The sequence below is a fragment of the Thermobia domestica genome, chromosome 9 (genome assembly GCF_964235325.1).
Source record: "Thermobia domestica chromosome 9, izTheDome1.hap1.1, whole genome shotgun sequence".
Lineage (NCBI taxonomy): Eukaryota > Metazoa > Arthropoda > Insecta > Zygentoma > Lepismatidae > Thermobia > Thermobia domestica.
In genome coordinates, this window is record NC_137462.1 from 247,875,422 (window position 1) to 247,884,695 (window position 9,274).

Here is a 9,274-nt window from a genome sequence, read left to right on the forward strand (position 1 = left end):
TTCTTTGATTGCAATTAAATAAAAACAATAATAACAACTACAAAAAAATCACAAAACAAACATTTATAAACTTATATATATATATATATATATATATATATATATATATATAGATAGATAGATATAGATATATAAAGTTGCTTATGCAGTATAATCTTTTTGAGTAATGAATGGGGAATTTAGGTCTGAATATAATACGAATAATATACGGGAGTGAAACGTGATAACCCACAAGCGTGTGTTCATCAAGATTTTACAAACACTTCCACTTTTAGGAACATTTTTCGTTTTTTTTTTTTTGGTTTAAACCAGCCAACCCTGGTACAAATACACGATATTACTATGCAGTAACCTACTTCATTGCTTCATGTAACAATTTTTATGAATCTATCCCCCAAGAGGGGGAACGGCCCCCAAAAAACTGTTGAAAACAAAACAAAAAAAAAACACGATATTTACCCTCCTCCCACATACATAAAATGCACACCAGGAAAGTTGCATCTTTGAGGAATAAATTAGTACCAAAACCATCTTCCAGCCTTAATTTGAGGTTTAAGACTGAGCCATTTTGAGGTTTAAAGCCCTGACACAGCAGTGACGTCAATGGGAGTTTAAAGATGAAGAATGCAGACGACCAGTAGAACGTAACACAAAGAAACTAAACTACATATTCTGTGAACGGAGATCGGGAAAATCCCGATTTTTTCTTCGGAATTGAACATTTGGGCGGATTGAGATTAGGGAAGTTCCCGAAATTTGATCTAGCGGTTGAATATAGATGGCAAGCAGTACCTAAGAGTGTAAAAATGTAATATATATGCTTGTGTAGATTATTGTTTTAAACAAAATAAACGTTTTAAACATGTTTTTTTCTTGTTTAAAACAAAGTACTTTGTTTTAAACGTTAAAAACGTTTTAAACAAAAAAAACATGTTTTAAACATAAAAAACGTTTTTTATGATTTTTTTAAAAAAAAAACATGTTTTTTTTCAACCCTGTCGACAACACTAGCTTCCATTTCTAAGTTTATTACTCTATTGCAACTGGAAGTGATACATAGTTACTTCTACGTTTACACTATTGATTCTCATAGAACGACAAAGGTACTAGACGAAACAGTCTTTAGATTTCCTAGTCTTTAGATTTCACTTCTTGACTCCAAGTAGTATACAAAAATTGTATATTAGCTAGTCGGTGTTATAAATTATCATGTAGATCTCTATATAACCCGAAAGTGGTGACAAACTACCATTTCCAGATTCAGAGTGAAAGAGCGATAGCAGAAACCAGTTTTTAATATGGGTTCTGTTTCACAACATTAGCTTCCATCTCTAAGTTTATTACTCTATTGCAACTGGAAGTAATACATAGTTACTTCTACCTTTACATTATTGATTCTCATAGAACGATAAGGTACTAGACGAAACAGTCTTTAGATTTCCTAGTCTTTATATTTCAACTTTTAACAACAAGTAGTATAAAAAAATTGTATATTAGCTTGTCGATGTTATAAATTATAATATAGATCTCTATATAACCCGAAAGTGGTGACAAACTACCATGTAAAGTTTCAGAGTGAAGAAACGATTGCAGCAATCAGTTTTCAATATGCATTCTGTTTCAAAACACTAGCTTCCATCTCTATGTTTATTACTCTATTGCAACTGGAAGTGATAAATAGTTACTTCTACGTTTACACTATTGATTCTCATAGAACGACAAAGGTACTAGACGAAACAGTCTTTAGATTTCCTAGTTTTTATATTTCACTTTTTAACTCCAAGTAGTATACAAAAATTGTATATTAGCTAGACGGTGTTATAAGTTATCATTTGATCTCTATATAACCCGAAAGTGGTGAAAAACTACCATGTCCAGTTTCAGAGTGAAGAAACGATTGCAGCAATCAGTTTCTAATATGGAATCTGTTTCACAACACTAGCTTCCGTCTCTAAGCTTATTACTCTATTGCAACTGGAAGTGATACATAGTTACTTCTCCGTTTACACTATTGATTCTCATAGATCGACAAAGGTACTAGACGAAACAGTCTTTAGTTTTCCTAGTCTTTATATTTCACTTTTTAACTTCAAGTAGTATACAAAAATTGTATATTAGGTAGTCGGTGTTATAAATTATCATGTAGATCTCTATATAACTCGAAAGTGGTGAAAAACTACCATCTCCAGTTTCAGAGTGAAGAAACGATAGCAGCAAGAAATTTTTAATATGGATTCTGTTTCACAACACCAGCTTCCATCTCTAAGTTTATTACTCTATTGCAACTGGAAGTGATACATAGTTACTTCTACGTTTACACTATTGATTCTCATAGAACGACAAAAGTACTAGTCGAAACAGTCTTTAGATTTCCTAGTCTTTAGATTTCACTTTTTAACTCCAAGTAATATACAAAAATTGTATATTATCTAGTCGATGTTATAAATTATAATATAGATCTCTATATAACCCGAAAGTGGTGACAAACTACCATGTAAAGTTTCAGAGTGAAGAAACGATAGCAGCAAGAAATTTTTAATATGGATTCTGTTTCACAACACCAGCTTCCATCTCTAAGTTTATTACTCTATTGCAACTGGAAGTGATACATAGTTACTTCTACGTTTACACTATTGATTCTCATAGAACGACAAAGGTACTAGACGAAACAGTCTTTAGATTTCCTAGTCTTTAGATTTCACTTCTTAACTCCAAGTAGTATACACAAAGTGTATATTAGCTAGTCGGTGTTATAAATTATCATGTAGATGTCTATATAACCCGAGAGTGGTGACAAACTACCATTTCCAGTTTCAGAGTGAAAGAGCGATAGCAGCAACCAGTTTTTAATATGTATTCTGTTTCACAACATTAGCTTCCATCTCTAAGTTTATTACTCTATTGTAACTGAAAGCGATACACAGTTACTTCCACGTTTACACTATTGATTCTCATAGAACGACAAAGGTACTAGACGAAACAGTCTTTAGATTTCCTAGTCTTTAGATTTCACTTCTTGACTCCAAGTAGTATACAAAAATTGTATATTAGCTAGTCGGTGTTATAAATTATCATGTAGATCTCTATATAACCCGAAAGTGGTGACAAACTACCATTTCCAGTTTCAGAGTGAAAGAGCGATAGCAGCAACCAGTTTTTAATATGAATTCCGTTCGACAACACTAGCTTCCATTTCTAAGTTTATTACTCTATTGCAACTGGAAGTGATACATAGTTACTTCTACGTTTACACTATTGATTCTCATAGAACGACAAAGGAACTAGACGAAACAGTCTTTAGATTTCCTAGTCTTTAGATTTCACTTCTTGACTCCAAGTAGTATACAAAAATTGTATATTAGCTAGTCGGTGTTATAAATTATCATGTAGATCTCTATATAACCCGAAAGTGGTGACAAACTACCATTTCCAGATTCAGAGTGAAAGAGCGATAGCAGAAACCAGTTTTTAATATGGGTTCTGTTTCACAACATTAGCTTCCATCTCTAAGTTTATTACTCTATTGCAACTGGAAGTGATACATAGTTACTTCTACGTTTACACTATTGATTCTCATAGAACGACAAAGGTACTAGACGAAACAGTCTTTAGATTTCCTAGTCTTTAGATTTCACTTCTTAACTCCAAGTATTATACACATATTGTATATTAGCTTGTCGGTGATACAAATAATCATGTAGATCTCTATATTTCCCGAAAGTGGTGACAAACTACCATTTCCAGTTTCAGAGTGAAAGAGCGATAGCAGCAACCAGTTTTTAATATGAATTCCGTTCGACAACACTAGCTTCCATTTCTAAGTTTATTACTCTATTGCAACTGGAAGTGATACATAGTTACTTCTACGTTTACACTATTGATTCTCATAGAACGACAAAGGTACTAGACGAAACAGTTTTTAGATTTCCTAGTCTTTAGATTTCACTTCCTAACTCTTAGTAGTATACAAAAATTGTCTATTAGCTAGTCGGTGTTATAAATAATCATGTAGATCTCCATATAACCCGAAAGTTGTGACAAACTACCATTTCCAGTTTCAGAGTGAAAGAGCGATAGCAGCAACCAGTTTCTATTATGGATTCTGTTTCACAACATTAGCTTCCATCCCCAACTTTATTACTCTATTGCAACTGGAAGTGATACATAATTACTTCTACTTTACACTATTGATTCTCATAGAACGACAAAGGTACTAGACGAAACAGTCTTTAGATTTCCTAGTCTTTAGATTTCACTTCTTAACTCCAAGTAGTATACACAAATTGTATATTAGCTAGTCCGTGTTATAAATTATCATGTAGATCTCTATATAACCCGAAAGTGGTGACAAACTACCATTTCCAGTTTCAGAGTGAAAGAGCGATAGCAGCAACCAGTTTTTAATATGGATTCTGTTTCACAACATTAGCTTCCATCTTTAAGTTTATTACTCTATTGTAACTGAAAGCGATACATAGTTACTTCTACGTTTACACTATTGATTCTCATAGAACGTCAAAGGTACTAGACGAAACAGTCTTTAGATTTCCTAGTCTTTAGATTTCACTTCTTAACTCCAAGTAGTATACAAAAATTGTATATTAGCTAGTCGGTGTTATAAATTATCATGTAGATCTCTATATAACCCGAAAGTGGTGACAAACTACCATTTCAAGTTTCAGAGTGAAAGAGCGATAGCAGCAACCAGTTTTTAATATGGATTCTGTTTCACAACATTAGCTTCCATCTCTAAATTTATTACTCTATTGTAACTGAAAGCGATACATAGTTACTTCTACGTTTACACTATTGATTCTCATAGAACGTCAAAGGTACTAGACGAAACAGTCTTTAGATTTCCTAGTCTTTAGATTTCACTTCTTAACTCCAACTAGTATACACAAATTGTATATTAGCTAGTCGGTGTTATAAATTATCATGTAGATCTCTATATAACCCGAAAGTGGTGACAAACTACCATTTCAAGTTTCAGAGTGAAAGAGCGAAAGCAGCAACCAGTTTTTAATATGGATTCTGTTTCACAACATTGGCTTCCATCTCTAAGTTTATTACACTATTGCAACTGGAAGTGATACATATCTCCTTCGACGTTTACACTATTGATTCTCATAGAGCGACAAAGGTTCTAGTCGAAACTGTCTTTAGATTTCCTAGTATTTAGATTTCACTTCTTAACTTCAAGTAGTATACACAAATTGTATATTAGCTAGTCGGTGCTATAAATTATCATGTAGATCTCTATATAACCCGAAAGTGGTGACTAAATACCATTTCCAGTTTCAGAGTGAAAGAGCGATAGCAGCAACCAGTTTTTAATACGGATTCTGTTTCACAACATTAGCTTCCATCTCTAAGTTTATTACTCTTTTGCAACTGCAATTGATACATAGTTACTTCTACGTTTACACTATTGATTCTCATAGAACGACAAAGGTACTAGACGAAACAGTCGTTAGATTTCCTAGTATTTAGATTTCACTTCTTAACTCCAAGTTGTATAAAAATTGTATATTAGCTAGTCGGTGTTATAAATTATCATGTAGATCTCTATATAACCCGAAAGTGGTGGCAAACTACCATTTCCAGTTTCAGAGTGAAGAGCGATAGCAGCAACCAGTTTTTAATATGGATTCTGTTTCACGACATTAACTTCCATCTCTAAGTTTATTACTCTATTGCAACTGGAAGTGATACATATCTCCTTCGACGTTTACACTATTGATTCTCATAGAACGACAAAGGTACTAGACGAAACAGTCTTTAGATTTCCTAGTCTTTAGATTTCACTTCTTAACTCCAAGTAGTATACAAAAATTGTATATTAGCTGGTCGGTGTTATAAATTATCATGTAGATCTCTATATAACCCGAAAGTGGTGACAAACTACCATTTCCAGTTTCAGAGTGAAAGAGCGATAGCAGCAACCAGTTTTTAATATGGATTCTGTTTCACAACATTAGCTTCCATCTCTACGTTTATTACTCTATTGCAACTTAAAGTGATATATAATTACTTCTACGTTTACACTATTGATTCTCAAAGAACGACAAAGGTACTAGACGAAACAGTCTTTAGATTTCCTAGTCTTTAGATTTCACTTCTTAACTCCAAGTAGTATACAAAAATTGTATATTAGCTAGTCGGTGTTATAAATTGTCATGTAGATCTCTATATAACCCGAAAGTGGTAACAAATTACCATTTCCAGTTTCAGAGTGAAAGAGCGATAGCAGCAACCAGTTTTTAATATGGATTCTGTTTCACAACATTAGCTTCCATCTCTAAGTTTATTACTCTATTGTAACTGAAAGCGATACATAGTTACTTCTACGTTTACACTATTGATTCTCATAGAACGTCAAGGGTACTAGACGAAACAGTCTTTGATTTCCTAGTCTTTAGATTTCACTTCTTAACTCCAAGTAGTATACACAAATTGTATATTAGCTAGTCGGTGTTATAAATTATCATGTAGATCTCTATATAACCCGAAAGTGGTGACAAACTACCATTTCAAGTTTCAGAGTGAAGGAGCGAAAGCAGCAACCAGTTTTTAATATGGATTCTGCTTCAGAACATTGGCTTCCATCTCTAAGTTTATTACACTATTGCAACTGGAAGTGATACATATCTCCTTCGACGTTTACACTATTGATTCTCATAGAACGACAAAGGTTCTAGTCGAAACTGTCTTTAGATTTCCTAGTATTTAGATTTCACTTCTTAACTTCAAGTAGTATACACAAATTGTATATTAGCTAGTCGGTGCTATAAATTATCATGTAGATCTCTATATAACCCGAAAGTGGTGACTAAATACCATTTCCAGTTTCAGAGTGAAAGAGCGATAGCAGCAACCAGTTTTTAATATGGATTCTGTTTCACAACATTAGCTTCCATCTCTAAGTTTATTACTCTTTTGCAACTGCAAGTGATACATAGTTACTTCTACGTTTACACTATTGATTCTCATAGAACGACAAAGGTACTAGACGAAACAGTCTTTAGATTTCCGAGTATTTAGATTTCACTTCTTAACTCCAAGTAGTATAAAAATTGTATATTAGCTAGTCGGTGTTATAAATTATCATGTAGATCTCTATATAACCCGAAAGTGGTGAAAAACTACCATTTCCAGTTTCAGAGTGAAGAGCGATAGCAGCAACCAGTTTTTAATATGGATTCTGTTTCTCGACATTAGCTTCCATCTCTAAGTTTATTACTCTATTGCAACTGGAAGTGATACATATCTCCTTCGACGTTTACACTATTGATTCTCATAGAACGACAAAGGTACTAGACGAAACAGTCTTTAGATTTCCTAGTCTTTAGATTTCACTTCTTAACTCCAAGTAGTATACAAAAATTGTATATTAGCTAGTCGGTGTTATAAATTATCATGTAGATCTCTATATAACCCGAAAGTGGTGACAAACTACCATTTCCAGTTTCAGAGTGAAAGAGCGATAGCAGCAACCAGTTTTTAATATGGATTCTGTTTCACAACATTAGCTTCCATCTCTAAGTTTATTACTCTATTGCAACTTAAAGTGATACATAATTACTTCTACGTTTACACTTTTGATTCTCAAAGAACGACAAAGGTACTAGACGAAACAGTCTTTAGATTTCCTAGTCTTTAGATTTCACTTCTTAACTCCAAGTAGTATACAAAAATTGTATATTAGCTAGTCGGTGTTATAAATTGTCATGTAGATCTCTATATAACCCGAAAGTGGTAACAAATTACCATATCCAGTTTCAGAGTGAAAGAGCGATAGCAGCAACCAGTTTTTAATATGGATTCTGGTTCACAACACTAGCTTCCATCTTAAGTTTATTACTCTATTGCAACTGAAAGTGATACGTAGTTACTTCTACGTTTACAATATTGATTCTCATAGAACGACGAAGGTACTAGACGAAACAGTCTTTAGATTTCCTAGTCTTTAGATTTCACTTCTTGACTCCAAGTAGTATACAAAAATTGTATATTAGCTAGTCGGTGTTATAAATTATCATGTAGATCTTTATATAACCCGAAAGTGGTGACAAACTACCATTTCCAGATTCAGAGTGAAAGAGCGATAACAGCAACCAGTTTTTAATATGAATTCCGTTCGACAACACTAGCTTCCATTTCTAAGTTTATTACTCTATTGCAACTGGAAGTGATACATAGTTACTTCTACGTTTACACTATTGATTCTCATAGAACGACAAAGGTACTAGACGAAACAGTCTTTAGATTTCCTAGTCTTTAGATTTCACTTCTTGACTCCAAGTAGTATACAAAAATTGTATATTAGCTAGTCGGTGTTATAAATTATCATGTAGATCTCTATATAACCCGAAAGTGGTGACAAACTACCATTTCCAGATTCAGAGTGAAAGAGCGATAGCAGAAACCAGTTTTTAATATGGGTTCTGTTTCACAACATTAGCTTCCATCTCTAAGTTTATTACTCTATTGCAACTGGAAGTGATACATAGTTACTTCTACGTTTACACTATTGATTCTCATAGAACGACAAAGGTACTAGACGAAACAGTCTTTAGATTTCCTAGTCTTTAGATTTCACTTCTTAACTCCAAGTATTATACACATATTGTATATTAGCTTGTCGGTGATACAAATTATCATGTAGATCTCTATATTTCCCGAAAGTGGTGACAAACTACCATTTCCAGTTTCAGAGTGAAAGAGCGATAGCAGCAACCAGTTTTTAATATGAATTCCGTTCGAAAACACTAGCTTCCATTTCTAAGTTTATTACTCTATTGCAACTGGAAGTGATACATAGTTACTTCTACGTTTACACTATTGATTCTCATAGAACGACAAAGGTACTAGACGAAACAGTTTTTAGATTTCCTAGTCTTTAGATTTCACTTCCTAACTCTTAGTAGTATACAAAAATTGTCTATTAGCTAGTCGGTGTTATAAATAATCATGTAGATCTCCATATAACCCGAAAGTTGTGACAAACTACCATTTCCAGTTTCAGAGTGAAAGAGCGATAGCAGCAACCAGTTTCTATTATGGATTCTGTTTCACAACATTAGCTTCCATCCCCAACTTTATTACTCTATTGCAACTGGAAGTGATACATAATTACTTCTACTTTACACTATTGATTCTCATAGAACGACAAAGGTACTAGACGAAACAGTCTTTAGATTTCCTAGTCTTTAGATTTCACTTCTTAACTCCAAGTAGTATACACAAATTGTATATTAGCTAGTCCGTGTTA